This window comes from Canis aureus, chromosome 19, assembly GCF_053574225.1.
Source record: "Canis aureus isolate CA01 chromosome 19, VMU_Caureus_v.1.0, whole genome shotgun sequence".
Taxonomy (NCBI): domain Eukaryota; kingdom Metazoa; phylum Chordata; class Mammalia; order Carnivora; family Canidae; genus Canis; species Canis aureus.
Genome location: NC_135629.1, coordinates 3,585,143 through 3,595,708, shown reverse-complemented (window position 1 = coordinate 3,595,708; position 10,566 = coordinate 3,585,143). Strand labels below are relative to the sequence as shown.

General features: G+C 48.3%; 1 long non-coding RNA gene across 1 annotated transcript; it reads right to left on the bottom strand.

Moving 5' to 3' along the window:
* Positions 1-2,955: 2,955 nt before the first annotated feature.
* Positions 2,956-10,115, bottom strand: LOC144291155 (uncharacterized). The gene is made up of 2 exons (XR_013358495.1): positions 10,000-10,115; positions 2,956-4,847 (listed from the first exon to the last, which is right to left on the bottom strand). It is a non-coding gene; the product is annotated as an uncharacterized LOC144291155 (long non-coding RNA).
* Between the last annotated feature and the right edge of the window lie 451 nt (positions 10,116-10,566).

The window sequence follows — 10,566 nt, the reverse complement described above, 5'->3', positions numbered from 1 at the left end:
ATCCCCGGCTCTCTAGTTTTTAAGTTGCACTGGGAGAACTTGACTTCACAAACAGGGCATGTGAATCATGTTATTTTCGCATCTTGCCTGAATGAAGTTTAACATTTTTGTGTGGCAAAATATTCTACATATCAGGGGCGCCTGGCTGACAGCTGGTGGAGCGTGTGACTCTTGATCTCAGGGTTGTGAGTTCTAGCTCCACATTGAGGGTAGAGATCACTAAAAAAAGAAAATAGTATTATACACATCACTGCAGAAGCCTCATCTAATTTGACATGTCATCAGCATTTAATATGGTTGATCATTCTTTCATTCTTGTAATTCTTTCTTGGAGCTCTTTCTTCACTTGGTGCTAGGGCAGGTCCTATCAGCTTGCAAGAGTTGATTGTGTGCCAACGACCTGTTCAGTCACATCTCATTGGTAGCTTGAAACGGGCCCTGGTGGGAGTGTTTACACCATGGAAATTAGAAAGCACTACAAATCAGTGCATCTATTATCTATCTATCTATCTATCTATCTATCTATCTATCTATCATCTATCTATCTATCATCTATACAGTTGTGTACCTGTTTTCAGCAAGCAGGTTTACAAGCTCTGGAACAGAGTTTACTGGCTGCTCTGAATTGGTCTCCAGGGGCTCTGACCACCCCCTGACTCCACACACATTAAATCTCCTGCTGACTCTGCACTTTTGGGTGGTTTAGATTTGCAGTGCCCATTAGCTATCCAGGGGGATGTGGTGCGACTCCCCTGAGTAATGGATTCCCTGAACAATTGTAAAGATGGATGGTCATTTGGGCTAGGAAATCTGAGGGAGAGGCGGCATGGTAAGGTAGGGAAGAGAAGTGGCTGCCACCCAGAGCTCTTAAAATACACCGAGGGAGAGTTGAGATTTAAGGACATTATTAAGTAAAGTTGAACACCTGGGAAGAGTTCCTCTGGGGGTATAGTAGAGGGTTTTAGGTAATGTGCCAATGGGCATGGATATTTATTTAAATGTATCTTAGTGTAAGTGATAGTGACATAAAAGCTTTCTTTTAAAATATTTTCGTTTTATTGTTTTATTTTTACTTATTTTTTTTGTGTAGAGGGATTAAGCATAGTTTTAAAAAAGATTTTATTCATTTATTTGAGAGACAGAGAGAGAGAGAGAGAGAGAGAGAGCAGGAGCAGGGGGAGGTGCAGAGGCAGAGGCAGAAGCAGGCTCCCAGCTGAACAGGTTGCCAAATGAGGGTCTTGATCCCAGGACCTCCGGATCATGACTTGAGCTAAAGGCAGATGCTTAACTGACTGAGCCACCCAGGTGCCCCAGAGATTAAGTATATTTAAGGCTGGAAGGTATACAGGGCAAGGAGACATTTGAAGCACCAAAGAGTTAGCACCTATTGTTGCCACCTCCCGGTAAGACATCCTTGACCACCACCATGTAAGTACCCAGGTACATATTACGTAGTGTATTCTTTTTTTCAGTAAGTGTTGGCTGAACACATACCATATGCCAGGTGCTATTCAAGGACTAGGTATAGGGAAATGAGTAAAACAGATTGAAATACTAAAATACTTTCATTTTAAAAAGCAAGCCCATCAAAAGGATTAATAGTAAGTAAATGATAATACAGGTGTTAGACAAATAAAGCAACAATTATGAAGGTGGTGTGAGAACAGAGGGTCTGAGAACTCAAACATATCAAAATAGGGAGGAGGTGGGATGGTGGAAGCCAGCTGAAACCTTGCTGTCCCAGGAAGCCAGGCAATGACGCTCCAAGCTGACAAATGAAGGGATGGCAGTTCCAGACTTAGGATTTAGGCGTATGGGGTCGAGCATAATAAGAAACTAAAATTAATGAATTACCACTGTTTGCTCAGGGGAGTCCAAGGTCAATCAGGGATCATTGATTTTCATTATAAGCCTTGTGCTACTAGTCTTTTAAAAAAATTAATAGATTTCAGTGGCACCTGGGTGGCTCAATGGTTGAGCATCGTCTTCGGCTCAGGTTGAGATTCTGGGGTCCTGGGATCGAGTCCTGCATTGAGTTTCCCACAGGGAGCCTGCTTTTCCCTCTGCTTGTGTCTCTGCCTCTCTCTGTGTGTCTCTCATGAATAAATTAAGAAAATATTTAAAAAATTAATAGACTTTATATTTTAAGACAGTTTTAGATTGATGGAAAATTAAGCCTCTCCCCAGTTTCCTTTATTATTAGCAAGGAAAGTGAGAAACGGTCACAGGAAAAGGAGCCTAAGGAGATGATTAAATGCCACATGGCACCCTGGATGGGGTCCTGGGACAGAAAAAAGACATTAAATAAAAACTAAAGGACATCTGAAAAAAGTATGGATTTGAGTTAATAATAACATTTATAATTAATTAATAATTATTAATTAAAATAATATTGTCAGTATTGATTCAATAATTGTAACAAAGTTACCACACTAATGGAAAATACTACCAATAAGAGGAACTGGGTGAGGAAGTATGGGAACTCTCTGTGCTAGTTTGCAATTTTATTTGAAGATGTTAATGAGTTTGAGGAGGGAGACCCCAGAGGTAAAGGGTCCTGATGTATCACTGTGGGTGTTGACATTGAGCACCTGGCTGAGGTCATGCTTGTCGGGTGTCTCTACTGTGAAGTTACTTTTTCTCCTCTTTTCCACACTGAACTCTTCAGAAGGAAGTCACCAGGCGCAGCCCACAGCGAAGGGGCGAGTCCTGTGGCCCCTCCTTTCATGTGGAATATCTTCATAACTCACTTGGGAGTTCTTCTACACAGGGGATTTGTCTCCTTTCTCCCACTTAGTAATTTATTCAGTCATTCCTTGATATCAATATGGATATTTATTCTTATATTTGGGCTACTAAATAGTAACCCCCCATTCCCTCCTCCCCCAGCCCCTGGCAACCAACATCCTACTTTCTAGGATACTTGTTAATCATCTGAATATATATATATATATTTTTTTAAGATATTCTTTATTTATTCATGAGAGACACAGAGAGAGAGGCAGAGACACAGGCAGAGGGAGAAGCAGGCTCCAGATCCTAGGACTCCACGATCACGCCATAGGCCAAGGCAGAGGCTCAACCACTGAGCCACCCAGGCGTCCCTCCTCTGAATATGTTAATGAAAGTCTTGTCTGATTTCCCCAGAGAACAGACCAAGGAGGACTATGTGCCCAGGAGGTGCACCAGGGAGCGTCCTGGGGACTGCACCTGTTAGGTGGTCAGGCGCAGAGGTGAGCTGAGCTGATGCTGCTGGACAGAGGCCTCAGGACCCTGCCACTAGGGCCCCCAACCCTTGTGTGGGGGTGGGGGAACCTGGCGCTGGACACCAGTCATTCAGGCAGGCCTGAGCCCTGGGGAAGGAGGGTGGCCTTGGGAAGGCGACACCACGTTGCTGAGAGCAGTTCCTGGAGAGGGTCACAACTGTGTGCCCTCAGTGGCCAGCACCCCGGGTCCCTGGGGAAAAGGTGCCGCCGCTGCTGCCTCGGTCCGGGTACCACCCATGGCAGCCACCTGCTCTGTGTCTGCAGGTTTGCCGCCACGCATCCAGCGCTGGCTTTCCTCTCATTTCTCCTGTTCAGGACTTTCGCTTGTCAATGTTGAGAATTCATCTTTTCAATCAGTACTGGAGGATTCTTAGCCAGCATCTCTCTGACTACTTCCTCCTTCCAGGGCTCTCGTCTCTCTCCCTGCCACTCCCATGCAATGTACTGGGCATTTCATTCTCTCCTCTGACCCTGGCCCTCTTTCCTGTAGCTTCCATCTCCCAGCCCCTGAGCCAGGACCCAGACACTCATCAGCTCTGTTTGTCCTTCTCTAATCTGCATCCCTGTGTCTTGTTTGAGTCTCATCCTTCTATTTCTTTAATTGCAAATATTTAAATGTTTTGAGGTCCACTTGGTTCTTTTTCAAATATGCTTTTTTGAAAAAATAGTTTCTTCTTCTCTCTCATTTCAGATTACTTATTTTATAACTTGGTTTACAACATGCTATTACAGTTTATGTCTGATGATTCTGTCTGTGGTTTTAGGGTCCCAATCCTGTCATCTGTTGTGTTTCTGATAGCGGTTCCCTGTGTGTTTTGGTGTTGGGTTACAGGTGCATCGGTGGCAGATCTGCATCCGTGGTCTCTGCACAGCCTAAGTTGCGGGGGGTGGGGGGAGTCTCTCTTGGAAGATACCGTGTTGCTTCTTCCAGGTAATGTTCTTCAAGAACATTACCAGCCCAGGATTGCTTTTGATATTAATTGATCGGCTTGGGGAGTATAGCCTAAACTCTAACCCACAACTCCAGTGTTGGTGGAAGGGTAGTTGGAATTCTCACGGAGAGAATTTTGTTTAGGGTCCTGACACTGATAGCGATCCTCTTGGCTACCTTTGTCTCTCCAGGAACTTTTCTACCAGCTGCCATAATTTCATTGAGATGGGAGCTCTTCAAGGGTCCCAGACAGGGCTGGGGATTCTGTTATTACCTCCTGACCCCACAGGCTGTTCCCAGAGGGCTGTTAGGACCCGAGTTTTGGATGGATTGACAGTTCTTGCTATCACCCCACCCCTGCAGAATTTCTGAGTCCTGTATTCTTTTCCAGTTGCTCCTTCTCTTCTTCTTCCTCTTCTTCTTCTTCTCCTTCTTCTCCTTCTTCTTCTTCTTCTTCTTCTTCTTCTTCTTCTTCTTCTTCTTCTTCTTCTTCTTCTTCTCCTATTATTATTATTATTATTATTTTTATTTTTTATTTTTTTAGAGAGAGAAGTGTGCAGGGGTGGGAGGGCAGAGGGAGAAGGAGAGAAAGAATCTTATGCAGGTTCCATGCTCAGCACAGAGTCCAACATGAGGCTCAATCCCATGACCTGAGAAGAAATCAAGAGTCAGATACTTAACCAACTGAGCCACCTAAGCAGCCTTATTTTTAGATCAGTTTTTAATTGTAGAATAACTTGAGATTGGTAGAAAAGTGACAAGGAGTTCTCCTATACGGTGTATCCAGTTTCCCATACTGTTAACACAGGACATTGGTGTGGTACATTTGTCATGATGAATGAACCAATGAACATATTATTATTTTTAAGACTTTATTTATTTATTTATGAGAGACACAGAGAGGCAGAGACACAAGTGGATGGAGAAGCAGGCTCCATGCAGGGAGCCTGACGTGGGACTCGATACCGGGACCCCAGGATCATGCCCTGGGCTGAAGGTGGCGCTAAACCACTGAGCCACCCAGGCTGCCCTGAACATATTATTATTGATTAAAACCTGTACTTTATTCAGATCTCTTTTAGTTTTTATCTAATGTACTTTTTCTGTCTCAGGATCCCATCTAGGAGATTATGACATTTAATTGTCAGGTCTCCTCAGGCTCCTCTAGACTGTGGCAGTTGCTCAGATTTTCCTTGTTTTTTGATGACCCTGAGAGTTTTGTGGAGTACTGGGCAGGTATTTCATGAAATGTCTCTCAGTTGGGATTTGTTCTGCCTGTGGTTTAACTGTGGTTATAGGTTTTGGGAGGAAGACCACAGAGGCAAAGTGCCTTTCTCATCACATTATAGGTGCATGTGTTGATGTAACATATCACTGTTGGTGTTGACCTTGACCACCTGGCTGAGGTCATGCTTGTCAGGTGTCTTCACTGTGAAGTTATTTTTCTTCTCCCCCTTTCCATACTGTCCTCTTTGGAAGGAAATCATGGTGCACTGTCCACACTGAAGGAGTGGGAGTTTTACTTCACTTTTTTGATGCTCCTTCACTTTTGACTCTTAGGAATCTTACTCTCTCTCTCTCTTTCTCTTTCTTCTTTCTTTCATTCTTTCTCCTGTCTCTCTCTCTCTCTTTCTTTCCTTAAAAGATTGTATTTATTTATTTGAGAGATAGAGCTTGAGCAGGGTGAGGGGAAGCAGAGGGAGAAGGACAAACAGAGTCCCTGCTGAGGAGGGAGCCCAATGTGGGGCTCCATTCTGGAACCCTGGGATCATGACCTGAGCCAAAGGCAGACACTTAACTGACTGAGCCACCCAGGTGCCTGTCCCTCCCTTCCTTCCTTCCTCCCTTCCTTCCTTCCTTCCTTTCTTCCTTCCTTCCTTCCTTTTCTTTCTGCAAGATCTGCTATGTATTGAAAAGAATGTTTATTATACTTTAACCAATTCTAGGAGATACTAGACCATTCAAAACTGTGTGACTTGGGCACTTAACCTTTCTGTGCCTCAGTTTTCTTATCTGAAAAATGGGAGACTCATATTCCCGCCACAGCAGGTCACTGTGAACAAACATATAAAGTGTTTAGGGAGTACCTGGGTGGCTCAGTTGGTTGTCTGTGTTTGGCTCAGGTCATGATCCCAGGGTCCTGGGATGGAGCCCCACATCAGGCCCCCTGCTCAGTGAGGAGTCTGCTTCTCCCTCCCCCTCTGTCCTTCCCTTCTGCTTGTGCTGTCTCATGGTCTCTCTCTCTCTCATAAATAAATAAATAAATAGATGAAAAAAAAAAGAAAAAAATAGAAAACACAAAGTGTTTAGAACGGTATCTAGATGTAGTAAGCGCTATGTAAGTGTCAGCTATTATTAGAATGATGACTGCATATTGTCCACTGTCATTTTGCTGGAAATGGAATTCCCATGTACTCTTTTATTTTTTAAGTAGGGTCTATACCCAACACAGGGCTTGAACTCACGACCCCAAGATCAAGAATTGCATGCTCCACTGACTGAGCCAGCCAGGCACCTCCCCTGACCATATACTCTTTTTTTTTTTTTTTTTTTTTTGAGAGAGAGAGAGAGTGAGAGAGCTAGAGCTCTCATGTAGACAAGTGGACAGGGGGAGAGGGAGAGAGGATCTCAAGTGTGGAGCCTGGTTTTGGGCCTGATCTCACAACCCTGAGGTCATGACCTGAGCTGAAATCAAGAGTCGGACATTTAATCAACTGGGCCACCCAGGTGTCTGTGTACTCTTCTGATTAAAAATATTTTTGAAAGAATGATGGTATTCTGGGGCTGTGTGGCTGGGTCCATTGGCTTGGGGCAACAGCAAGACAGCAGCACCCCATGCACACAGCCACGTCCAGGGCACAATGGCCAATACCTGTCCAAGAAGTATCAGGAAGTCCATGTGAAAGAGAGTGGGATGGACAGGCAGAGCAGATGGTCGGAGAAGCAGCTTGTGAGCCAGGCGGTGCAGCCAGGATGAGTGCTCAAGGCAGGATTCCACACTGGGAAAAGGCTGATGGGAGCCAGTGTGTCTCTTGGACACAAGGTTAGACTTCCTTTCCATGTCAGAGATCAAGGCAGATGGAACATTCTAGAAGCCTGAGATTCAACTGACTGGCTCTCACACTGGGCAGGAATTTGCCTTATATCCCTTACCAGAAGCTTGGAGAGAATTTTCTGAGGCCAGCCTTGAGTTGGAGGAAAGCTCCTGGTGTCATTCCAGCCTGAACTCTCACTGGTTGCAGGACCAAGCATGGCTGTTGCTGTGTGGCTGGAGGCTCACTTGAGTGGGGCCAGTTGGGGCAGGGCCCAGGCTGGCCCACAGCAACAATGGCAGCTGGTGTGCTGGCACATGTCATGGCAGACACTATTGGTCTGCTGTCCTACATCCATCCCTATCTTCTGCCTATAATATATCAGCAGATAGTGACTGAAGTAGCTTTGAGGAGGCCTTTTCTTTCCTGACAAAAAGAGATGGACTCAGCTCCAACCGATCCTCATTCTTTCCTCTCCTTGTCTTGGATGTGGATCTAATGGCTGGAACGACAGCACCCGTCTTGTGACCATGAGGAAAGAGACTCACAGAGGTTTCAGCCATTGAACCGCATTTGGGTTTCTCCTTATGTGAGATAAATAAATCCTAATCTAAGTCACTGAAGTACATACTGCGTGTGTGTGTGTGTGTGTGTGTATGTGTGCGTATGACTGAACATAATCCTATAGTCATACCCCAGTCTGTCATCAATTTCGGCACCCCTAATGATCCTCCAGAAACACAGGCATAATTGTGCCCCTCTCCTTGGGAGATAACACTCTGCTCTATCAGACTAACAGAAAAAGACTGAGAAAACTCCAGGCTTGTAGGCGTAGGGAAATAATTCCCAGCATCCACTGGGAATTGGTGCGATGCTCTGTGAGGACAACTGGCGATAGCTTTCCAAATTAAAGATGCTCACAACCTTCTTGCAAGCGACTGCACGGAGTTAGGAGAGCAGAGCTCGCGCACACCGTGACGCTGGCCCAGGGACCACCTCGTGCTGGCCGGCGAAGCTGGGCTTGGCAGAGCTTGGGGCCCATCCCAGCTGAGGCCTGCAGTGCTGTGGCCGGTGGCCGTGGGCTTCCACCCAGCCGGCCTGCAGCTGGGCCCTGCCTGACCGTAATAAGGAACATGGCGACCTCACTCGCCCGCCTCGGCCCAGCGGCAGGAAACATTCCAAGAGCACCTGTTTCCTGAGGACTCAGTCGGGGGCTCCCGGGCACCATCTGGGCGCTGCCCCACATGTTGTTTGCATTAGGAGTTTAGCAAAACAATTCAGCTTTGACTAATCGCTCTTTAATTTTTTCAGGCACATCCAGAGTCTCACCCCTGCCCTACTCCCTCTTTCCTCACAGCTCTTCTCAGGAGTTCCCGGGCTGGGCTGCCGCGCACACAGGCGCAGTGTGCTCACGATACACCCACTCACACCCCACGCGCACCACACACACCCCTACCCACACCCCACTCAAACACACACACACTCACACATATATGCTCGTTCACACAATACACTCACTGTTACAACTCCCAGACACTCCCGCATGCACACACACACACACACACACACTGTCACACATGCACATTCACACACACATACACCCCTCCACCTTACACAGTTCTGAAGAATAACCTCCTCTCCCTGGAAAGATGGGGGCTTTACTCCTCTGAGGTTGGCAGGGGAAGGGAAAGCCGGAGGCCTTAGTGGCTAAGAACTTGGGGATGCAAAGCAGAGTTGAACACCAGGGTCGAATCCTAAGTCTGCAACTTTCCGCCTCTGGGCATCTTGTCCCCCTGTCTGTGGTTCAGTCTACTCCTTCATCAAAGCGTGGAGCTACTGCCATTGCTGGTGCCTCGGTACAGGTGAAGAGCTTAGCACAGTGCCCTGCTCAGAGTAAGCGCCCTATGTGTCTGGTCTAGCAAATTCCACAAATCAAAGTAACACCGAAACTCAGTGCTGAAATGAACATGCTTTGCCTCCAGATTTTTCTGATTGCATAATTCTGCATCAGTTCCCCAAAGCTGAATGTTTCTCCTCCCGTGGGTGTCCCTGCTTTACTGCATTTACTGCATCTGTGACAGACATCTACGGGGCATAGGGGCGGGGAGCCTGTGGCCTCCTGGGTCAGGTCTGCAGTTTCCACTGTGAACCGGCCAGGGAATGCCCCCAGGGCAGATTGCAGTGGGGAGGGGGGAGGAGGAGGGGCAGGGAGGGGAGAGGCTGGGGGAGGGCTGGGGAAACTGCCTGGTGGGAATTAGTTGGGATCGGTGGTAGGCAGTGGGCACAGCCTCAGGAAACTGGGGTGGCCTCAGCAAAGCCCCCCAGCTGGAGTTAACACGCCTGTCCGGCTGGACCGGGCCCAGTTTCCAGGTGGCTCCAGGGCGGGGTGCCCAGGGGGGTCTGTGGCGCCGGTGGGGTGGAGGGTGCCCCGAAAAGGGCTGGCAGGACCAGCAGGCAGTGCCCAGCCCTGGAACCGGCTGAGGGCTTCCTGAGGCCTCATTCTGGCCTGCCCCCCAGGCCACGGCCCAGGCCTGATGGCCCTAGCAGGGCCGCCATGTAGAACAAAGCGTCCTGCAGGAATTCCGGCTGGGTAATGCGCTGCATTGTGGGGCTGGGCCCAGGGCCCAGGGCCCGGCCACCCCACCCCCACCCACCCCGGCCCCCCAGCTGCTTATGATCGGGGGTCTTGGAAGTCACCATCAGCACTTAAGATGGCCAGGACCCCCTTGGTGGGCCCGCCCCCGAATTCCACAGCTGCTTTGATACTCACCTCACCTCTCCCCTTCCTGTCCTCAAAAGTGTTTGCCTGGGACCAGCGAGCCGGCGGGAGGGGGCACTTCCTGGCGGGCTGGACTGCTGGGCCCAGCCGAGACTCCCAGACTGTTACAGCAGCGAAGATTTCCTTCCTGAAAAACACAGCAGCCTCTGCTTTCTGTCCCTCTGGGTTTCTCTCTGGAGAGCCTGGGCAGCCCCCACTCCTTTGCTCTCCGCTGGGCCCAGCCCTCCTGGACCAGCATCCCCAGGGGACAAGGGGACAGTCAGTGGTTACCTGTGAGCATGCCTGCTGTCCTCCGTGGGGTCAGGGGGCAGGACGCGGCCTCTCACAGGCAGGGCCAGCGCCAGTTCATTAGAAATAGGCAGCCCCTTCCTCTGGGTGTCCCCACTGCCAGGCAGGTGCCTTGACTGCGCACAGCCTGCCAAGGTGGACTCAGAGTCCAGGACAAGTTTCTTAAGATCCTGTGCTCTGCCTTCTCATCTGTATAAGGACATCTTTTTCCCTCACCCCATTATCCAATCTGCCCACCAACACTGCCCGCATAGAATCCTTTGCCCACCC